Genomic DNA, 23824 nt, shown 5'->3' with positions numbered 1-23824 from the left:
GCCTGCAGAGTTGATGTATGGCCAGAAACCGGTTATGCCGACTGAGACTTATACTTTGACTTGGTCAGTTTTACCTTGGCAGGAGGATTTGACAAGAGAGGAGCTCTTAGCTCTTCGGATCCGGCAGCTGGAGAGAAGATCAAAGGATATTTAGCTAGCTATTGACAGGTTAAAGGTTGCTAGACTTAGAAATAAGGATAGGTTTGACAGCAGGCATCGCTTGCGGCCTAGAGCAATAGAAGAGGGAGACTGGGTATTAGTCTTTGATAGCAGTCTTGAAAATTAGCATACTGCACTTTGAAAGATAGTGAAAAGATGGTTTATGTCTTTGATAATCCAACATATAAGTTGACAGAATTGGATGGGACAATGCTTAGAGTTTCCATTGTAGGAAAAAGAATAAAGATTTTCAAGAAAAGAGATGAGGAGGATTGTGCATTGGAAGAATTTGCAAGAGAAGAGCAACGAGAAGAAACTCTAGTAGAAGAGACACATGATATGACAGATAATCTTGTTGATATATCAGAAATAGACAACAAAGAGATTCATCTGTTCGTGGACCTTGACAACAATGATCATGGGTAGTTGGCCCATCCGGAGGATGCACAGGATTAGAGGGGGTGGATGTCGTGCTGCTATACATCCGAGGTGTGGAATCCACCAAAAAGTTCGTGTGTGTGACATTCGCGTTTTGTGCATACCTAGTCCTTGTGTTTGCATTTTCCTATGTGTGTGATGTTTTTTCCCTATATTTTTTGTACCTATTTGAGTAGTACCCGTATTTTCTTTAGCCTGTGTGTGCATGATTGCGTGTGAATATGTGTATTCAATCAAGGTCGAGAAACCCGCACTTTAGTGAGTGCAAAAGCCCTTGCTTGATCAAAATCAAATATGCTCTGTGTGAAAGGGGATATTAATGATTGAAGAGAAGAAACTTTTACAAGCTTCTAACAAAGCTTGAATAGAAATGAGCTTTTTCGGAACTAAGAGGAAGCTTTTTCGGAACGCACTGCTTTTTGGGGGCATGCTGCATGTGTTTTGGGAAGGGTAGTGGCCATCTAAGACAGGAGCAGGGCTTAAGGAGAAAAAGCAACGTGATTGCAAAGATGGGGAAGAAAATGTTATACAGACATATGTTTTTTGGAATGAGCACGAGCCTGTGAAAGGGCAGGTATGGGATGGGTGAGCTTTTAATGTCAAATATGACATTTCTTATCTCTTTATGTGAAAAAGGACGAGCAATGAGACTGTATTTCTTTAATAGATGTGGCCAGGAATTTTGCAAAAAGGTAAAGATGGAGGGAGCCGTGTTTAGCAGAGGGGGGAGCTCACGATTCTTTTGGGGGGGAACATATCGAGCAGAACGAAAAAGCTAATGTGATGGAAGCTATTGGGAAGCATACTCAGCTCCAAATTTCATGCTGAGGATCATGAATGAGCCAATTGCTGCCTCTCTCTGGCATATGGCTTGAGAAGAAGAGCAATGAAACTATCCTTGTATTTGATTTGTGAAGGGTGAAACTGGCGACGATAGAACTCAGAGATTGTGACTGCGACATTGCAAAGAAGCTGAAGTCAAAAGCGGCAAAACTGGAGCACTCTGAAGTTGTCAATCAAAGGTGACGACAAGAGAGGAACGAAGGAGAAGAAAATAATGGAGCTTAAAAATGACGTCGGAAAGAAGCGAAAGAACCAGACAAAGAGGATGATGAAGAAGATGACAAAGTTTCTGCGAGACGGACCGCAACAGAAGGTGGCGATAGATGAAAGCGTGAAAGATGATAAAGGAGGAGCTAATGAAGAAAAGCAAGAATGACGACGGCTAATGGTGAAGCTGGAAGTGTTGGGGCTTACTGCTAGGACACAAAGAAGAACGAGGAACTTTGGAGTGCTCAAAATGAAGATTAAGGTGATGCAGCAGACCTGGCCATGACGTCAACGAAGGAGATTGAAGTTGTTGACGTTGTTACCAAAAATTGGGGTGTTTTGCGACTCCCATAACTCTCTCTCTCTCTTTGAAAGTCTTTTTGCATCTGGAAACCCTTATGAGAAACCCTCGTTTTGTGGATCTAAGAGGGCTTAGTATACCGGAATAGGTGTATCTGCCTATGGTGCAGGGTCAGCTCAAGCTGGCTTTGATCATCATCCTTTCAGTGTTGGCCATTATCCTGGTTACATTGTTGGGAACAGGAATCCTATTTCACTTCTAGGGTCTTACTTGTATGACAATCTGGGCTACGATACTTCAGCTTTCATCAATACTCCTAGCTCTTATAATAGTTATGGATATGGATCAGGATTAGGAACTACACCATTTGGCTATCAATCGTACCTGTGGAAATGTATGCTAATATTGCAATCTTTGCAAAGATCTCTTCACAAACAGCTTGTTATTTTCTGGACATTTAGAGTAATTCTTGAGCTTGAGATACGAGCTTGAGAGTTGAATTTTCAACTTGAGATCGGCGGGTGGCCTAAATCCAGTGGGGCTATTCAGATTTGATTTCGTATTGTATTTTGTAAACATCTTGGCAGTAATACAATTGTTACTTGGCATCATATTCGTCTTGATTATTTGCTTCGCTTGATCTTATGTCTTGAAATTTCTCAAGGACCTTTGTGGTCGCGACTTTGTTTTCGAGAACCCTTTGACAACGTCTCTTTCTCTACTAGAAACCTTGGGGTAAAAGAAGCAAATAGAGTTTGCCTGGTACAAGTAACCTCATGACCATTTGCCAATTCCACAAGCACGGTAGGTGCTTCTACTGTGGCTATTCCTAATCTTTTTGCACATGCTGGTGAGATAAAGGAATGTGTACTTCCACAATCAATCAAGGTCTTGAAACCTTTACCTTGATAGTCCAACGGTGTCTGAATCACCAAGAACTAGCGATTCAGCCCTTTCTTGTATAGAGCGGCATGGATTGTCGCTTTTTCAAACTCTGCTTCCATGGTTGGATCTTCTTCTTCACACATTTGCCTACTGGCAATGCATGCGGTTCTTCCTCTTCCTCGGGTAACGGCTCCTTGACCACGGCCTGTTCTTTGGAAAGGCGCTTGGCGATATCCTTCACTAAGCTTGGGACATTGCCTCTTAAAGTGACCGAGTTCGTTGCAGTGGAAACAACGAAGATTTTGGCCATTACTTTGAGTAGGAACAAAGTTGTTGACATTATTCGTCCTTGCTTTCATTCTTTGTCCCTGATTATGACTTTGAACTCTCTTCATTTGAGTTCTGAATGCTCCTCTGTTCGGGTCATTATAAGACCAGGTTTTGTTACCCCTTGGTCTAGCTTGCACCTCCTGAATTATAGGCGCCACTCAAATGAGTGCATCCTAAAGATCTGATGGACGCATAGATTCGAGACGGGTATTGACTGGTGGATTTAATCCCGCACAAAATTTAGACACCTGCTGTGTCATGTCCATCTGCGGTGCATACTTAAGAAGTGAGACAAATTTAGAGTAGTATGCATCAAGCGTGAGCCCCAGCTGTTTTAGTTCGTAGAACTCATTCATTTTCTGCGTGCGATATGTTGGAAGATGAGAGATGAAAGGAAGAGAAGAGAGAAGAGAGATATGAGACACCATAAGTGGAACCCCAGAAGTGTGTCTACTAAGCACACATGATAGGAATATATAGAGGGGACCTAGGGCACTATATATAGACAGACTATATATAGCTAACAGGGGTGCTATATATAGACAAACTATATATAGATAACACCCCCACTCAAATAAAGGTCCCTTACTATGGATGAAAAAACCCTTGGGGGCTCAAGGGAAAAAACCACAGCTCTATATAGTCCTACTGTTATATTAATATTCAAAATATAAAATTACAAAGTTGAGCTTACAAGAGCCTATTCATAGGCATCAAAGGAGCTACATCACTCGTGAATTACAACATCAACGGAGGAGCTACATCACTCTTGAATTACAACAACCTATTCAGAGGCATCAAAAGAGCTTTATCACTCCTTAATATACGAAATTCTTGCAACGGAACTTGGGATGTAAGCAATATATCTGTCACATCAAAACTTAAAGAAAAACGTTATAGTGACATTAGAACAACACAAGGTCTATAGAGACAGTTCGCGACGCCGCTCTATAGACAACATAACACATGTGGGGCCCCATGAACAGAATATAAATAAAACAATTTGTCATCAGCTGGAATATAGACGCTCATCAGCTGGAAAGAATATAAACGAAATAATGTGTCATCAGCTGGAATATAGACCCTCATCAGCTGGAAATAATATAAACGAAATAATGTGTCATCAGCTGGAATATAGACCCTCATCAGCTGGAAAGAATATAAACGAAATAATGTGTCATCAGCTGGAATATAGACCCTCATCAGCTGGAAAGAATATAAACGAAATAATGTGTCATCAGCTGGAATATAGACCCTCATCAGCTGGAAAGAATATAAAAAGATCAGGGTAGTCGAAGAGAAGGCACCAAAAATACACTGCCTTGTGGCACCAGCAATACCACAGGCCTTTAAGATAGATGAAAAGGTAGCTTGTTCCCCCTTTACATCCTTCTTTTGGAATCTTTCAAATAGCTCAAGAGTCAGAAAACCCTGTCCATGTTGAGCATATCCAGCAAGCATCGTGTTCCATGACACTATGTCTTGATAGACCAAATTGTCAAACACATTGCGTGCCTCGTTAAGGCACCCACATTTAGCATACATGTCGACTAAGGCATTTCCTACCGCATGATCAGATTGCAATCCAAGCCTAATAATCTGCTCATGTATCAGCAAGGCATTTGTTCAAAGAGCTCAAGTGCAGAATGGCCCTCCCCATGCTGCACACAGCCAGCAATTATAGCATTCCAGGACAAAAGATCCCGGACTATTAACCTATTAAAGACTTTAAGTGCATCTTTCAGCATCCTGCATTTTATATACAGATCAACAAGAGTGCCTACAACAACCAAATCTTCTTCAAGTTTACTGATAATGATCTGACTATGTATAATTATGCCTTGAACAAGGTCTTCAATGCTGCCACATGCTTTCAAGGTACTTGAAAATAGAAACATCATACAAATCCACCAGTGAAGATACATACTGAGAGATTCACCGGGACATCCCCAGTCTCAAAGCTTTAATCAGGAAACGCAGTCTCAGGGCCCTTCAAATCCAGGCCAAGGCCTTTGAAAACCTCAAATTTGTGCTGCAATACAGATGTTGAATGCAAAATCACTTCTGGATCAAACATGATGAATCTGTGCATGGCCTCAACTTGCAATCCATTATATTTCTCAATAAGTGTCATAACAGGCTTGATGTATCTCTGAACATCAGTTGTGAGTATGAAAAGATGCCGTTTCACAACCATGGCCATCACCTTCTCAGGAAACCCTAATTCTTGAAACTCTGTTAGATGTCGTTTTAACGTCTCCAGCTTCGATTGTAACTGGAGAATGCTTCCACCAAGATATGTGCAATCAAGCCCGAGGTCCTTGTAAAGTTGCAGCTTCTGCTTGACGTTCTCTACCCGGAGTTGGAGAATCCCTGGCGCACTGCGTACGACATGAGGCCCCACGAACGTTCTCCACTCGGAGTTGGAGAATCCCTGGCGCATGACATACGACACGAGGCCCCACGAGCTCGATCATCCCTGCCACCTTGCTCAGGGGTGCACCACAGAGGTATGAGAAGAAGCGAGGTAGCATCTGCATGCGCTTGAGTGCAGATAAGGGGAACCCTTCAGAAAGGAAGATCTGAACCTTCTGAGGTAGATCAGGGGGCAGATTGGGCAAGATGCCAGAGGCGGCATCAGCGGCAGTAGCACCTCTAGCAGTCAGAGGGACGATGGCGATGTCCGCCTCTATAACCCTTTCCAGGAGTATTGTGGCACTGCCTTTGACCCGTGGTCCGTCAACACTCTCTATTGCCTCCCCTCGTCTCCTGAATTCCTCTTCCCGTAGGAGGCCGCCGTGCAACACCGCAACTGGAGCGAGAACTTAACCTACTACACTAACTGCGGCTATCTCAGAGTGGCCTGGAGGCAGAGAGCGAAGGCCGCCTTGAGAGTCTCGGAGAAGGTCTCCCAGGGGAGGCCGTGGACGAACAATTTCCGGAGATCAGGGGGCAGATTGGGCAGCAAACAACTGGAGCGAGAACTTAACCTACTATAGTGGCTGCGGCTACCTCAGAGTGGGCTGGAGGCAAGGAGCAAAGGCCGCCTTGAGAGTCTCGGAGGAGGTCTCCCAGCCGAGGCCATGGACGAGCAATTTTCAGAGACCAGGGTGCAGATTGGGCATGGACGGGATAACGGCCAGAGAGGAGCCATCTGTGAAGCCAAGCTGTTGCAGGCGGTAGATTATGTCCTCTCTCGAAGAGGTTTGGAGCTCCGGATGCAGCACTGTGTAGCTGTTCTGATCCCGCTCCGTGCACGAATCCTCGAGATAGAACAAAGCAAAAAAGACTGTGGCAAGGATGCTCGACGAGGCTGCATCTGGAATCAAGCCTCACATTAGCTTTAGATTTTGCGTTAGGGTTAAGGTTAGGGCAATGGTTACAGATTGTCCTGGGCCACCATGGCGGAAGGCAAGCTACAAAAGTAGGATCAGCATGACGACTACAAGCTATAAGGCCAGATGATGTAGATAACGATGAAAGCCCTCAAAGCCCTGTAAGCAGCCTGCTGCTGTTGTAGCCTGTTGCTTCCTTCAAGCAGCAGCACAAAACCCTCATTCTGTTTGGCAAGCAGTGGTGTCGCGCCCCGTGCCGCCACTACAGCTGCTGGATTGGAAGACGATGCCATCAACATGTATCCAGCATTAAACACTAATGCTGGAAAGCTCTTTGTGATGTTGTAGAACCTCGCTCTGATACCATGTTGGAAGACGAGAGATGAAAGGAAGAGAAGAGAGAAGAGAGATATGAGACACCAGAAGTGCAACCCCCGAAGTGTGTCTACTGAGCACACATGATAGGAATATATAGAGGGGACCTAGGGCGCTATATATAGACAGACTATATATAGATAACAGGGGTACTATATATAGACAAACTATATATAGATAACACGATAAGCAGGTGGTAAATATCTTCCTTGTACAGCTTTCTTAAGCTTCTCCCAGGTAACAGATCCCTCTGTGATCCCTTGAACCCTGCACCATTGCTTCCACCAAAGCCTGGCTTCGCCGGTGAGCTTTAGCTTGGTGAGCATAGATTGATTGGCAGGTGCAGTATCAGCTGCTTCAAAGTAATCCTCCATGGATTCAATCCAAATTTCAGCATCATCTTGGAGGAATCTGTCTCTCCCGTCAAACTCAGGTGGCTTAATCTGCTTAAGAAGGAACTTCTTCTCCTGGATCACAGCAGTACTTGATGTAGGAGGTGGTTGTGCCTGAATAAAGGTTTTCTTAGTGTTATTATACGATAATTGTCGTTAATTTATATTACATCTTCAATTCCGCTAGCATTTAACCAATGTAGCTACTTAACTTTTTATCAACTCTTATGCACAATCAGACATTGATAAAAAGAAGTCTTTATTTGTATTTATATGGCCACAGCCCTTTCGAATACAACATTTCATGCGATGATAAACCAACTGTTACATTTAGTTTGGGGAGAACAACGTTGTATTACATTTATCTACAGGAACTGTATAATATTAAGTTTTCGGGTCATGGATCTTTAGGAATCGGTAAGTCATTGGAAGTTCAGGATATCCTTTCCGTTGGAATCCATACCTCTCATGGCGGCCCAACACTTTAATCTTGTCGGCGGGGATTATACGGGTTACTTCCTCATATACATATGAGTTCATCTCAACCCTCCGACCTCGAATATATAAAGTTGAGTTTACGTGAGCTTTCACAAAAATGAACAGCTTCACGACTTTCAGGTCTTCCAACCACTTGATCCTCTTTAGGTTGGTTTGTAGATAAGCAAAACAGTGGGCGGCTACATAGTAGATTCCTGAAGTACCCATCCATCTTTGTTCCATGTACAAAGGTGATGGATTATAGATCTGCTCCAGGATGTTCATCATCCCAATCCTTTGTCTATAAAGCGGAGAATGCATTGCAGTCATAAACATGACTTGAAATACCAAGAACTTGTTCCATGCTTCGTAATTCTGCAAGACAACATTGAAGGTAAGGAAATGTTTGGATACCAACATTTTCTTTACTTCATTTTTTTTTAGATTTCATAAACACAATTCCGTTGTTGATCGACTCTGATACTAATTGTAACGTGTCCATTAGTATCATCCAGGACACGTCTTAGCAGTCCATCAGAAAGGATGTCTAGAAATCTCCGCCCGGCACTCCCATGGAATGTTATGGGTTTGCGATCTAGGGCTTTCTGCGTCTGCCACATAGCAGAAGTATTCCGGCTGTTCCCACTTAGGATCGACCTGAATTAGGGTTTTCTTGATTGGTCATTTCCTAACAGCAACTAGCGTCGGACCCAAGCGAACCACTTTACGCAGAAATGCCAAGTCCGAAGCAGATTCAAGCTGCACTTAGTTCAAGGAGAATGGGAAACGAGAGGGATGCAAAGCTCAACCTCTCTGCCATAAGGCATAGTCCCATTCCGTTCCCCTAAAACAACGTAAATCGAGTTAAAACATAACTCTAGGTCAACGCTTTTGTTGTTCATGTCCTTTGACGATCATCCTGCTGTTCCTCGTGATTTGAGAAAAGTTCCTGGCCAATTGGGACCACCCATCCGTAGGACGGACCTATGGCCCATCCTCCGCACTTTCCTCAGGTTGTTTTAGTTATTTAATTACCTAACACATTAGTTGGACAGGTAACAGCAGCAGCTAGCTTCTTTAATTAACCCGTTAGGCATTGGTTCATTCACGTAACCTTATCACTTGACATAGAAAAACAATATCATACAATTTCCTTATTAATAGGTCATCTTATTTATCTTTGAAATACAAAGAGTTCCGCTCGTAGGATTATCCATAATCCGCTCGAAGGCTATCCAGCAATCCACAGGGATCACTATTCCAAGTTTCTGCCCGTAGACTAGTATGCGGGCCTCGAGATCCAATCCCAAGTCACGTTAGCCTCTTGTGCAGGACCCGGAAGGTGAGAGATTTATTGCCAGAGCCCCCTGGCACCCAAGCGTCCTCCTGCTCCAAGTAGCACTCAACAGAGAGACATCTCGCGACGGGTTCGGTCCACGTTCCTGACGTGGTCAACAATCCCTTGGTTAGGGTCAGGCAGGTAGTCGGGGGTAACTGAAGTTGCCTCTCCCTTCAGGCCTTCAACCTGAAGTATGGATATTCATTTATCTTTTAATTCATTGGTCAAACAAGTCAAACAGTGCTCTAAAATTTGTAGCAAGCACAAACATTTCCATTGATCGTTTTTATTGGCAAACTGCTAAGGAATGAATCCTTCCTTTCAAATGCATCCAACATTCGATCCGGGATGACTTGCAACTTGGCAAGATCCCCTATATCCTATTAACCCAATTTGGTCAAACCTTAAGGTTCATTGGGGTACTCCAGTTTTCTGGTCTTTAATCTTCAATTAATATTCCTTACTCAAGAAGGATATCAAAGTATACATCCTCTTGCAAGATAACTTGCATAAGGATCCACCATCTTCGTTGCGAGAATTTGGCCTTCTTGTGATCCAATCACAAGACCATATGACTCCGTACTTGCTGTGCAAGTGCTGCATCGTACTATGCGATAATGGAGTCACGAAACAATCTGTTTCAGGTTCCTTAAGCTGACGTCGTTAGACCTAGGGTTTCCTAGCTTCATTTTTGTAAGATTCTCAGGGTCAAACCCTAGATCCTTTATGATTATAATTCACTGTCCCTACATTCAGTGAATGTGGGCAAGTATTTAAGATATAGATGTTAGTTGGAATTTAACTTATTCCCAACGAGTATTTCGCAGCATAGGTGTTTTAAGTTTATATCAATTTGGTTAACTCTAGAAGATAATTTCGAGATTACTTCCACTTTATTCGTTGTCTATGCATAACCCTAACTTATCGATTTGAGGTTAGGCATAGGTTAGGTTAATTTTGACTAATCTTCCCTTTTCTTTGCGAACACAACTCATGCTAAATAAGCAACCTTTTTCTTGCTAAGTTATGCAGTTGAAAATGATAATTTCATAGAGTTTATGCATCGTAAGAGTCATTTCATGATTTGCACTTTCCATGATGATTCATTGTAAAAGAATAGGGTTTAATAGTGCGAGATGCAGTTTTATACCTTTAGGCTTAACCGAAGTATACTATTTTAATGGGTAACAATCTAGCTCATAATTCATTTCCATGCATAAAGCTATTTGTTAAAAATACATTTATGCTTTATTTATTTTGCATGTTCCATTAAATGTATTAATGACTAAATTCCTTCGTCGTGAACAACTAGGACAAAATATATCCTATCTCTAATAATTCATCTTGCATGATTGAATTACAACGATATAAAATTAAGAAGGAAAAACCTGGGTTTGGGGTGAGATATCCACATGGATACCGGGAGATGACCCTCCTGCGGCTACGCCTTGGACCTTCTTAGGTGGCATTGAAATTGTAGTCGTTTGGACGTGGAAGCAGCTTTTACAACTCTTCTTTGGAATTCCACCGTCGCTCCATTGCACCATCCGTCAAAAGTAGTTTTTTTTTCTTTTTGGAAGGCTCCCTCCTTGAAATCGGGAAATTCAAAAGGGTATTTCAGAATCTTTTACAACTAAGACCCATTGAAGCCATGGGGAAGGCTTAATGGCCTTTTAATGACTCGTTCAAACAAGGAATGAAAAGGGATGGAAAAGACACAAGGTGCGAGAGAGAGCTCCAACGAAATATAGTAACCATAAAGGTTATAAGTAAGGTCGAAGGACCTTAGGTCAAACTTGGAGGGAAGGGGTTTCAATACGCCACAAGGGAAGGGCTAGGGAAGGTTTTAACACGGAGGAAAGAGGGGTGGTTCAAGGAAAAGGGATAGGGGTTTTAAGGGATTAACACGGGGGGTGTGGTTCCAAGGGAAAAAACAAAAGGGGCTTAAGGATAGGGGTTGAGTGAACTTTAAAATCACAGGGAAGATAATAATCCCAAAAGAAAGGACTTAAGGGTAAAACATGGGGTTCCAACACCCATGGGAGAGAGCCATATAATGTATTTAGACACGGAGGTGTTTTAGGCTTAAGGGATAAGAGGGGTGATAAGACCTTTAAAGCCTAAAGGCTCAAGGAATAAGGGGGGTGATAAGACACACGGGGGGGGGGGGGGGGGAATGAAAGGGGGCTTAAGGGGTTTTAAAACCCAGGGTGAAAGGGTGAAAGGGGGATTATCTAGCCCCCTTAGAAGCTTCTCTTTAGAAGCTTCTATGCTTCATACGTGGCAGGGCGGGAGATTGAACACCGTGTCGGTGACGGACTGGCGGCCTTGTCTGAGGCAGTGAGGCCTGCGGCTGCAGGTGGCGGTGCTAAAAGGACTGGCAGCATTCAACCGTCCCTCCCTTCTCTTAGCAGTGGTACTACATGGTGATATGCCTGCAGCGTTGTCCTCTCCAACTCTAGTCTTCTCCCCCTCCTTCAGCTGTGCAGCCCCCCCTCAGTTATATAGGGAAGGGGATAAGATCCTCCCCCCCCCCCCATACCCCTCATACGTGTCGATGGCATGCATCTCGCACCCTTGAGAGCACCCACCGAGGTACTTTTGTGACCTTTCTATTCCCCTCCCCTTCCATCACAACAGTCGGTTGGGGAGGGGAATAATAAAAAAATTTGCATTATCGTAGGATTATCAAAATTATCCATTGAAAGGGTTAGTTCATGCGAAGAGAAATGTAGAACTTTACATTCGTAGGCCCCTTAATTCATGATCCTAAATCCCATTTCAAAGAGATTACTTCCCAGGCTAAATGTCACTTTGCAAGTTTGTTGAGCAGACATGATTTCTTTTCCATTAGCAAGTTCCACAAGAAACCTAGATGTAGGTATTGTGTCTATACCTAGTTTCTTGGCACACTTTGGTGGCATGAACGAGTGTGTGCTTCCATACTCAACCAAAATTTTAAAGGACTTACCTTGATATTCTGCTGCTGTTTGAATCACTGAAAACTGGCAATTTGGACCTTTCTTATGGAGGGTGGCATGAACTGATGCCCTCCCCATATCGGCTTCCATAGTTGGTATTCCCTCTTCTTCAAGATCTTTAAGAATTACAGTAGATGCTTTTCATTTTGATATTGAAGCTTGGTTCTAACCTTTGTACTGTCCTTGGCAAGGAGTTTGGCCAAGCTTTGGACACTGTCTTTTAAAGTGGCCTGGCTCATTACAGTGAAAAAAACTAGGTAGTCCTTGAAGGGGATGCAATGGCAGTGGAGAAGGAGAAGAGGAAGATGTGGGAGAGAAGAGCACACACAATGTAGGTGTTGTCCAACTGAACTGATAGCCTTATTGCACTATCATATTATATATGAATAAAGAATGGACGGTCACAGTATACACGGGTAGGCCCAAAGGCCTTTTACCCCAACAACCTCCCACTAAAAGGCCAATGTGGCTAGGGAGTGAAAACAAGGAAAAGAAAAGAAAAAAAGGTGAGGAATCATAACATCTCACCCAACACCCAATCAGAAAGCAAGCTGTGCAAGAAGTATCGGGAACCTCTGCAGAAGAAGAGTTAAGCATCCCTGAGTCCTTAACATCCAGGAGATAAGAGATCCCGCAGCTCCATACAATGGAGCAATCCAAGAATGCTTCTCATGAAGCAAGCACAACTCATGAGTGCATAGTTGTAAAGCATCAGAGTCGCGCATAGCATCAGTGTGGCGCATCTAAGACAATGGAGAGCAGTCAAACTCTCCAAAGTCAATCACTAAAAGAGGGCCAACATCTCAAGACTACATGTGGCCTCAACAGCGAGGTGGAATACTGACATATGGCTAGCTGTCTAGCTTGCAAAACTACAAGAAAATGACTCTCATGAGCCTGCAAGGGGTCTAGCACTGACCACCATCTTTACCCTGACTGCTATGCATAGCTACGTCATTTGGGCAATAACTACCTCATTTTCATGTTGAATGTGGAAATGATTGGTTTTTGGACTGATTTTTTGTTGTTTTTGTTGCTGAATGGTTGTTTTTGGTGGTTGATTGTTTGATTTTGAAGATGTTTTTAAGTGTTTGGAGTGGTTTGAGTATGTTTGAAAGGTTTTATGTTGGTTTTTGATAAAATATGTTGTTTTGAAGAGTTCTATAATTCTCTGTGTATGGTTCTGTAAGGCCTGATTTTCTTCTGTTTTGTTCTGTTTTGTTTCTGTTTTGGTAGTTGAGATGGTTGAATGGATGTTTTGAGAGATGATTGAGGATGTGTTAAAAGGTTTATGAGAGATTGAATTGGTTTTGTTTTAGTTTTTATGATTTTTATGGGTTGTGTTGATCTTCTGTAAAGTTTTGTAGCTTCTGTGCTTCTGTAGCTCTGTAGTCATGTTGCTCTGTTGTTCTGATGCTGCCAGGAGGCATATTTCACGGTGGATTCCGTGCCACGGTGGATTCCGTGAGGTGTTACGGTGGATTCCGTAAACTTTGATGACCGGGGCTCATACACAAAGTGGATTCTTTGTGCGAGAAGTTGATGGGGACGCCTGTCCTTTTCGGGCGTTTCATTAATTTAGTGTGTACATGGGTGATTCCATAGCGGGTGATTCCGCAAAATGCATATTAAATTTATAAACGTTTATGAGTTTAGAGTACGCACTCGTAATAAATTAAGGTTAGGATTTATTTCTAACCAATTGATTTATTTATGTAGCTGAAGACTGCTAGGTATTCACTTTTGTCGGTTTAATTGTATTATTTTACTAACGATTGTGAATGCTTCAGTTGATGTGTAGAGATAGCAGGAGTGGCGGAGGAAAGCATTGGAGTCTAGCGAGTATTCGACCTATGGATTATATTTTGATAGGCACCACGCCTATATTTTGTCATGTCTATTGAGGCATCGATTATCTATTATTATTTTGTATGCGCCTATGCGCACGGATATGTTATTTCTATTTGGACATTGTGTTGGGCGTGCCAGACTCTTTGGGCACCATCCATTAGCTTTATTTCCTATTTTTGTAAAAGCAAACTCAAAAGCTAAAAGCTTGTCATATTTTTATAAATTGGGCTATTATTGAGCATGAAGAAGAAATATACATAAAATACATGCTTTGTGAAGCGCTCACACAAGGCATGGGGGGAGATTGAACCCAATTGGTCTCTTGCTCTTGTCGTTCATGCTTTTTACATTGTAATTTGTGCAAAAAGGTAGAGTTCATTGTTCTTGGGGACCTTCCGGGATTCACTACGTGAGCATACTGCGACCGATCTGCGCACCAGTGGTATCAGAGCCGAGCTGAGATCAAGAGCTTCCAATCTCTACCCATCTCGTGCGAAGGCGGAGCTCCTAGAATGATCGGGCTCTACAGTCAATATCGTCGCGAACCGTCGATACAGGCAGACTTCTCGCGATCAAGAACCCCTGTTTCTGTTATCAGATCGCGAAGGACCAGGCTGTACAGGCGGAGGACCACTCCCTCATCTCCATCAACAAGTCATGGATAAACATAGTAATTTCTTTTCATCAAGCTTCAAAGCTTAAGATTAATAATCAATAAGCTTATTAGAAGCTTAAGAAAGCTTCAATTCCACAAATCGTTGGCAAGCGGCAGCATCCCGAGAATCGCGACGGCAAAAAACCCCCCCCAGGACTGCGCCGTTTTCTGAAGATTAAGCCCCCCTTATCAAGCTTAATCAATCAAGCTTAATTCATTAAGCTTAAACAAGTCAGACAAATCTCCTGCAAGTCAACAAACTCCAGGTCCCGCACTCCAGAAATCAAGTTCTGCAAGTCAACTGTGATTAAGTCATGCAAGTTCACTAAGTCGGCTAAGTTCTGCAAGTCTGCAACTCTGCAAGTCACATAAGTCTACAACTCTGCAAGTCAGACTAGTCAACTGGAGTCAGAACTGACTTGTGCTCAAAACTCCTAGAAGGGCTGTTCCTGCGCAGAAACTCCGAACTGCAAAGTTGTTCGTTGGAAGGTATTCTACCCATACGCAGGTTCGCTGAAGCATTTTTAGCATACGAAGAAGGAAAAATCGCAGATTTTTTGAAGATTGAGAAAGAAATACCCAAAAACACATAGCCTTGTAACCCCGAATTTGAGCTACGCTCATCCCGCTAACCTGATTTTGAGTGAGAAAGGTCTTTTGATTTTTACAGGATGACAGAACCACATATGGATGATCCTATGGCTGAAGACGACCTACCTGAGCCTACGATGGAGCAAAAGCTGGACCTAATCATGATGCAATTGGAAGAAGAACGAAGGGCTAGGCAAGCATTGCAAGCGCAATTGGCAAAATTACAAAGAGCGTCTACCGACAAAGAAGAACCTCAAGCTGAAGATTTGATTCGACGTACTATCGACGCCACTCTTGAAGCTCAAACCATTCGCAAGGACTCAAAGATAAGTAAACGAAGTTTCAAATTTCTCACTTTCAATGGCATACGAGAAGGAAAGACTGTTTTATCATTCATTAGTCAGTTTGATGATTATTTCCATGAGGAAACTTATCCAGAAAAAGATAAAATCAAGTGTGTTACTAATCATTTGGTAGACAGAGCATCACTTTGGTGGACTCTAGTACGCAAGAGCATAGAATGTCCTGCTACTTGGGAAGATTTCAAGAAGAAGTTCATGCAGAATTTCCTTCCACCGCAATTTCATGAGAAGGCTATCAAGCAATGGGATCTACTTCAACAACGGGATCATGAGCCTATATCTCAGTATACAGAGCGTTTTTGGAATGCACTCTTACAGCTACGCATGCTTGAAGACGTACCAGAGACGACACATAAGCGGAAGTATATGTCTGGACTTCTTGGGCATTATTACGTTGAAGTGAACATGTTCAAGCCTGCTACTCTTGAAGACGCCATTTCACTAGCTCACGACATTGAAGATAAGTTACGAGGTAGAGACAGACGACCACAGCAATTCCAAGCCAATGGTAATTATGGATCTAAACAATTCAATTCCAATTTTAGAAGATTTAATCCAGGTCGTTTCTCTTCATCCTCTTTCCGCAAGAATTGGGCTAAACCACTTGCATTACCATCCAATGTCAATCCAAATCCTAAGCCTATTCCACAGCCAAATCCAAATGTACCTAGACTTCCAGCCATTGCAAATAATGTAACCAAAGCCAAACCAATAGTATGCTATAAATGCCACCAGCCTGGACATCTCGCAGCAAATTGTCATTCAAAGAAGCCACCAGCTCATATCAACTATCTTGGAGCCATGGACGAAGACGAACATGAAGATATGCCTGATTTCACTGAAGATGAGGACGACACTACTACTACTTTCGATACTTTACCAGGTATGCCTACTCCACATTCATTATTGACTATGAAATGTTTGGTCCATGGAAAGGAAAAGACTATTTTGCATGATGACGGTAGTACTCATGATTTTATTTCAGCAAAATTGGTAAAGGAATTGAAATTACAGACTGTACCTACGCATTATCGCATAAAAGCTGCATTTTTAGGCATTAGGTATAATGGTACACAGGAAGTGCAAGATTTAGAGATTCAAATTGGTTCATACACTGAAAGAAGAAATTTCTTAGTTGTTCCATTACAGTCGAGTGACATAATTTTAGGAATGCCTTGGCGACACCAGCATAACCCAGATATAGATTATTCCACACACACAATGAATATTAATTTTCAAGGAAAATCTATTACATTATATGGTATGCATGCATCTAATGTTTTTCCACTGCTTTCACATACTCAAGCTAAACGTGCATTGTGCAAGAGTAGTAAATCATATCTCATTTGGGTGAATGAGTTGCAAGTAAAGGAAAATCATATGCACCCTCGACATAAGGAATTTCTTGCATATTTTAAGGACTATTTTGCAGAAGATCTACCACCAGGTTTACCTCCTTCACGACCAGAAGACCATAAGATAGATTTGATCCCTGGCACACAACCACCTTGCAAAGCACCATATAGGCACAACCAGATAGAGCAAAAAGAAATCCAGAGTCAAGTTGAGGAATTACTAAATAGAGGTTTGATTCGGCCTAGTAGTTCTCCATTTGGTGCACCTGTATTGTTAGTCAAGAAAAAGAATAATACCTATCTTATGTGTATTGACTACCGAGCTTTAAATAAGATCACTGTAAAGAATAGGTATCCTATTCCTAGAGTTGATGACCTTATGGACAAACTGCAAGGATCTTCTATATTTAGTAAAATTGACCATAAGTCTGGTTATCATCAGGTGAGGCTAGATAAGTCTGACATATTCAAGACTGCATTCAGAACACAGTTTGGTCATTACGAATTTTTGGTCATGCCATTCAGATTGACTAATGCACCTGCTACCTTTAGTAGAATGATGAACCATATCTTTTTGAAATATCAGTATTGTATAATTGTTTTCTTTGATGATATTTTGGTGTTTAGTCAAAATGAGAAAGAACATTATGAGCATTTGTCATTGGTTTTTCAGTTATTGAAAGAAAATCAACTGTATGCAAATCCTGAAAAGAGTGAATTCTTTAAGACAGAAATTGAGTACTTAGGTTATATTGTATCATCTGAAGGAATTAAAGTTGATCCTAAGAAAATTGATGCAATATTGAATTGGCTTGTTCCTAAAAATGTGCATGAATTACGCTCATTCCTTGGTCTTGCTAGTTTCTATAGGAAGTTTGTACGTAAATTTTCATTACTTGCTTTATCATTAACCAAACTTCTCAAGAAATGAATTGTTTATCAATGGACCAAAAATCAACAGAAATCCTTTGACTTACTGAAACATGCATTAACCAATGCCCCTGTTCTATAGTTGCCTGACTTCAATAGACCATTCTTTCTGGTAGTGACCGATGCTAGTGGATCAGGAATAGGAGCCGTACTTATGCAAGACAATCATCCTATAGCATATTCTAGTTGTAAGCTAAAACCCTCTGAGCTGAAATATTCCATATATGACAAAGAACTATTAGCAGTTGTACAAGCATTAAGACAGTGGAAACACTACTTAATGGGTTCAGAATTTATGATAAAGACCGATCAGCAAAGTATTAGACATTTACTTAGCCAACCCCAAATCTCTGACCGACATATCAAATGGGCCTCCTTTATTCAAAGTTTTCATCCTATCATTCAATACCAACCTGGAAAAGAAAATGTAGTGGCTGATGCATTGAGTAGAAGACCTGCAATTCATAATATTTCTGTCATATCTTTTGATTCTTTGATTGCTATGAAAAATACATATCACCAGGATATTACTTTTCATTCTGATTGGAATAAATTAGTTCAAAATAATTTCATTCCTGTTGATTCATTGTCATATAATGATGGATTTATGTTTTATGAAAAGAGACTGTGTGTTACTATTCCATTCCGATCTTTTGTTTTGAATGAAATTCATTGTCCCCCATATGAAGGTCATAGAGGTATCATATCTACATTACGTATGTTAACTGAAGATTTTTATTGGCCGCATATGGATGCAGATGTATCTAACTTTGTTTCTGAATGTTTGATTTGTCAAAGAGTTAAGAGACATCATGGTAAACAGTATGGATTACTTATGCCTTTGTCTATTCCATCTAAACCTTGGGAACAAATTTCTATGGATTTCATTACCGGTTTACCAAATACTAAATCTAACCATGATATGATTTGGACAGTTGTAGATAGATTTAGTAAACAAGCATATTTCATTCCATGTAAGAAAACTTTAATAGCATCACAAGCAGCACAGTTATTTTTGAAAACTATTTTTACTAACCATGGATTGCCCAAAGTTATCATTTCAGATCGTGATTCTAGATTTTGTAACAATTTTTGGATTACCCTGTTTGCTAATCTAGGCACAAAGATTGATTTCTCATCTGCATTTCATCCAGAAACTAATGGATTGGCCTATTATTTAGCATGAAGAAGAAATATACATAAAATACATGCTTTGTGAAGCGCTCACACAAGGCATGGGGGGAGATTGAACCCAATTGGTCTCTTGCTCTTGTCGTTCATGCTTTTTACATTGTAATTTGTGCAAAAAGGTAGAGTTCATTGTTCTTCCGGGATTCACTACGTGAGCATACTGCGACCGATCTGCACACCATGTTTTGTTGTCTGTTCTATTTGTTTCTGTTGAGTGTTATGATGGAAGTATGGATGTGTTGGGAAGTGTTTTTGTCTTAGGAAAAGGATGAATGGAAGCTCTATCCAAGCTAATTGAAGTGAAGAAGTAACTGTTGAAGATTTAGAGAAGATTCACAGAACGTTAGAGAAGACAGTGACAGAAGACAGATCTCACAGGACACTATGATGTCTCTGGTGCCCCTTCACATCTGACATACCTTTTGGGAGGTGTATCCACAACCTAAGAAGGATTATTGAGAGTGATTATTGAGTGATTGTAGTGAGGATATGATGTAGTATTGAGAGCATACTATTGTGAGAGAGATCATATGTAAGAGATAGTTGATTCTATGTGAAACGTTGTATCTTTCTATGAGGGAGAAGACTATGAAGACAATGAAGATGAATACTATGTGATTTCTTTCCATCAAAAGTTGTGTTCTCTTTGTCTATTAATGAAGAATATGAAGAACATGATCAAGTTTGTTAAAGATAAATCCGTGGGAGATATCTACTTTGATGCTGCGTGAAGAATTGTTGTTTTCTTTGTTTTGATGATCAAAGGAATGAAATAAAAGCTTGTTGATGTTACAAGATAGATTTTCTTGCAAGAGAATTCCCTTTTCCTTGGTGTTCCTCTTGGGTCTCCATGTTTTTGGTGCGCACCCGGGGAAACTTGCCAACAACAAGCACCAGAAGAGGCTGAAAATGAAGAAAATGGCATTGCCAAGAAGAGAAGAATTCAATGGATGTTTGTAAAGTTCTTTCTTCCACTGAAGAGTTGGAATTTCTCATAATAAAAGCCACTTTCCACAATAAGTTCATCCCACAATGGCGGAAACATATCACCATCATGATGCATGCTCTATGTGGTGGACTGTTTCCTCTTCCTGTTGAAGCAGCAAAAACTTGCATCTTGGTGGCAATCTGTTTGGGAACAAATTGAAGAGCAGAAACAGAGAGAATGACCATCCATGGAAGATTTGGCATTCATTGAGAAGTTTTCAGACATCATCAAGTGGGAGATTGTGAAGAAGCTTCAGGAGTCTTGGTCTGTAGAGGTTCACGAAGACAAGAAGGAAAAAAGTTGGAATTTGTTCATGGATGCTCAACAGCAAGATACATGGGATGCTTGGTGCGCTGATAATCTTCTATTTGTTCAATTAGCAACCCACTGGAAGTTCTTTACAACATACACTGTTGAAACCATCATAAGCTGGCATTACTATGATGATGGCACCACCACAATGCTTAGACGTATGCATTTTGACACCTTAAGAACCGAATACCTTCCTCTGTGCAGTGGCATGAAAGCAGAAATCAGAGACGTTGAAAAGGAAGAAGTAGAAGAAATGTTGGCCATTGCATCCTGAAAGTTGGTATTATCAAAGTTGGTATTTCTATTGCATCATTCATCAGGGGGGTTGGCTTCAACCAGTTGTTCTGGACTCAACATGATAATATCAAAGAGGGCTTCAGTCCATTTGATGTTGCCTCTTTATTGCATCCTGAAGAGATGGACTAACCATAATCTAGATGATGGCATTCAGAAGGGAGTGTTTCTCAGAGGATTACAACCAGAAGTACGTAAGTTTGTGGAGCTGTAAAGACCAGCCACACTACAAGCTACAATAGAAGGTGCAAGACTGTACGATGAAGTGGAAGCTAGATTGGCGATGAATCCACGAAGAGGAGTCCTACCTCCTCTGATGTCAGGAATGATGTACCCACCAAATGCAATCCCAAGGACTGTCCCCTACCCCTACCAACAGATGCCCCCAGTATCACAGTACAGTGCACCAAATCCATAGTGGCCACAATCAATGCCTCAAATGATGGTTCAACCACAACAACAATGGTCCCAACCAATTTTCCCCATGCCAAATCAGCAGCAACAGTGACCAACTGGAGCCAACAGCCAACAGTTCAAACATGAGCTTTGAATCAGAATCAGAACAGATACCCCTCTGCACCAGCCCAACCTGTTTATGCAGTGATTACATAGACTCCTCAAAACCCTACTACCAGTGCCTCAGGAGGAGAAATCTTGAAGGATTATTTATCCAACTGAGTTGAAATATCAAAAAGGAGTTGATGGATGTGATTATAGAGCAGCTACAGATGCTAAAAGTGAATACCACTAGCATATCCAATGTTGCAGGAGCAGGAAGAGATGTGATGCAGTCAAATACTTGGTGTGGTAAGTGTCATCAACCAGGCCATTTAGCCATTGAATGTACATGAAAACAAACCATTCCTGGAGCTTTCTGTTCCTATTGTTTGCGGAAGAACCATACAGAGGATATTTGCTCTCTGAAGGAGATGCATGATAGGAGAAGGAAGGAAGAAGATGCAAGATTCAACTTGCTGGAATCTAAAATGACAACACACGATATTGGACCCAAGCCTAGGGAGTTTGGTCCTAATTTCAGACCCAGAAGATTTCCATCCCAAAGTTACAGAGGAAGACAGTCTGGCGGTGGTCAGAGACCAGAAGTGGAGTGTTACAGATGCGGAGAAAAGGAACCGCCTGTCCAGAAAGAAAATAATCCTCCTGCTAGAACAGTGAAGTTTAATCTTCCACTAGAAGAACAGAATAGAACAAAGCCTTACAGTGTCGTACAGAGCACTACAGTGCCACAAAGAGTCACAGAGAGAGTTCTAGAGACAGGACTAGAGGTCCAGGAGATAGAAGAGGAGGAAGTGCCACAAGTGGTAGAAGAAGGCCCCATGATGCCCCTGTCGGAAGGAAAAGGGAAAATGAAAATGGGTGTCGCCCCATTCCCAAACCGGTTGGAGAAGCCAGTGGATCCTATTAAGGAATATGATCTGGTCAGAGATCTAGATACCTTTAAACCAAACCTTACATTTTGACAATTGTTGGTGTTGTCTCCCAGTTGCCGAAAAAGGTTCAAAAGTATACTGACAAGAAGACATGGATTAAGGATTGCTCCCTCAACAGCAACAAAGTCCAACAAAGCTCTAGAGCCTGTAAAAGAAGTGGATGTGGCTAACGCCTTCCTAGATTTGGGTACATCAGAGACTGGTGTGTGGATAGAAGGCTGCTTTATTGCAAATGCACTGATTGATGGTGGCTCATCAATGAACATTATGATGGATGTGACAATGAAGGATCTAGGTCTACAAGGTGTGCAACCAACCCAATGGCTCATCAGACTGGCGGATCAAAGTAGAATCAAGCCTTTGGGCATTCTCCCATATGTGAAGACTACAGTGGCTGGAAAAGATTATTGGCTAACCTATCTGGTGGTGAAGCCAAACTCTTATGGTACATCCTACCCCCTGTTACTGGGCAGACCATGCCTTTTTGAAGCTGACTGACTAGTTCAAAGGAACCTTGACCTTGGGTAGAGGACCCAATAAAGTGGTGTTGAAGTTATATGGTGCTCAAAAAGGACATGGATCCAGCTCCCTGGAATTATCTTGTGACTCCCCCAATGAGGCTACAGATGGAACATCAGCAGAAGAAGATGCTATCAAACAGATCCTTCCCAAGAAAATAGAGGCACGTTCCTTAACAGTAGGTACTGTAAGCCAACTCCCAAAAGATGAAAAGCCATTATCAATGGGTGAATACTTCCTGCCTGAACCAGGAACGATTTTCGAAATCACTTTTGACAGTGAGATAGAAGCATGGATGTACTACTCTCCTTGTTACATGGCCATAGCAGAGCCAGGGACAGAGGCACAAGGCAAAGCAGAGGACCTGTTCTTCTCTTACAGAGCGCCTACAGAGGCAGAGCCGAAATCTAAAGAGGATGATGATGAATCTGAAGAAGGAGACTTTGAAAGCGAGATAGAAGAAATCACTCCACCCACAGAAGGCATAGATGAGGAGCAAGTTCCAGAAGCTCCAGAAGCAGAAGACTCCATGCTGTGGGACGAAATGGCAATGGTACCCTTTGGATTGGTAAATGGATCTTTCCATAGGCAAAGCCTATATAAGAAGTGGATCAAGCAAAATAAGCCATCTTTTATCAATGGTTCTTGTCGCACCCATCCACACTTGTCAAGAAAGGATGATGATGATGCTCCTTGTCAACAAGTACCAGTCCTAAGGCCACAACAGAACTCCAAGAGCCCCTGTTTTGTAACATTCCTGGATGCATCCTCTGAAGAGGAGTCCTCAAGCTCTAAGGTAATTAACATTCAAACCAAAACCGAGACAATGCTGATCCCATTTCACCATTTCAAGGGGCAACCTAAGCCCTTACTGAAAGAAGATGTTGGGTCTAGTGGGACATCAGAGGAGGACACCACCCTCTTGAAGGAGTCCGATCTGTACCCAGAAGCAGTCCGTGGGACCTTCATCCATGAAGTAGAAGGTGAAAGGCAGTTAACCTTTGTGGATGCAGATGGAACTGAACGCCACTTGAAGGTGGATAACAGCCTACCAGAAGAGGAGTTGTCAACCTTGTACAACTTGTTGAAAGAGAATTTGGACGTGTTTGCTTGGTCCTACAAAGACCTAAAGGGGATTGATCCCACAATATGTCAGCATCATATTGATTTGGAGCCTGATGCCAAGCCAGTACGGCAATGACAGAGGCCAGTAAAGCCGAATTATTCTACATTGGTGAAAGCAGAGCTGCTGAAGCTTCTGGA

Source organism: Lygodium microphyllum, chromosome 27, assembly GCF_053477565.2.
Source record: "Lygodium microphyllum isolate KBCC chromosome 27, Lygodium_microphyllum_v1.1.10, whole genome shotgun sequence".
In the NCBI taxonomy this organism is placed as follows: domain Eukaryota; kingdom Viridiplantae; phylum Streptophyta; class Polypodiopsida; order Schizaeales; family Lygodiaceae; genus Lygodium; species Lygodium microphyllum.
This window is presented reverse-complemented; position numbering follows the sequence as displayed.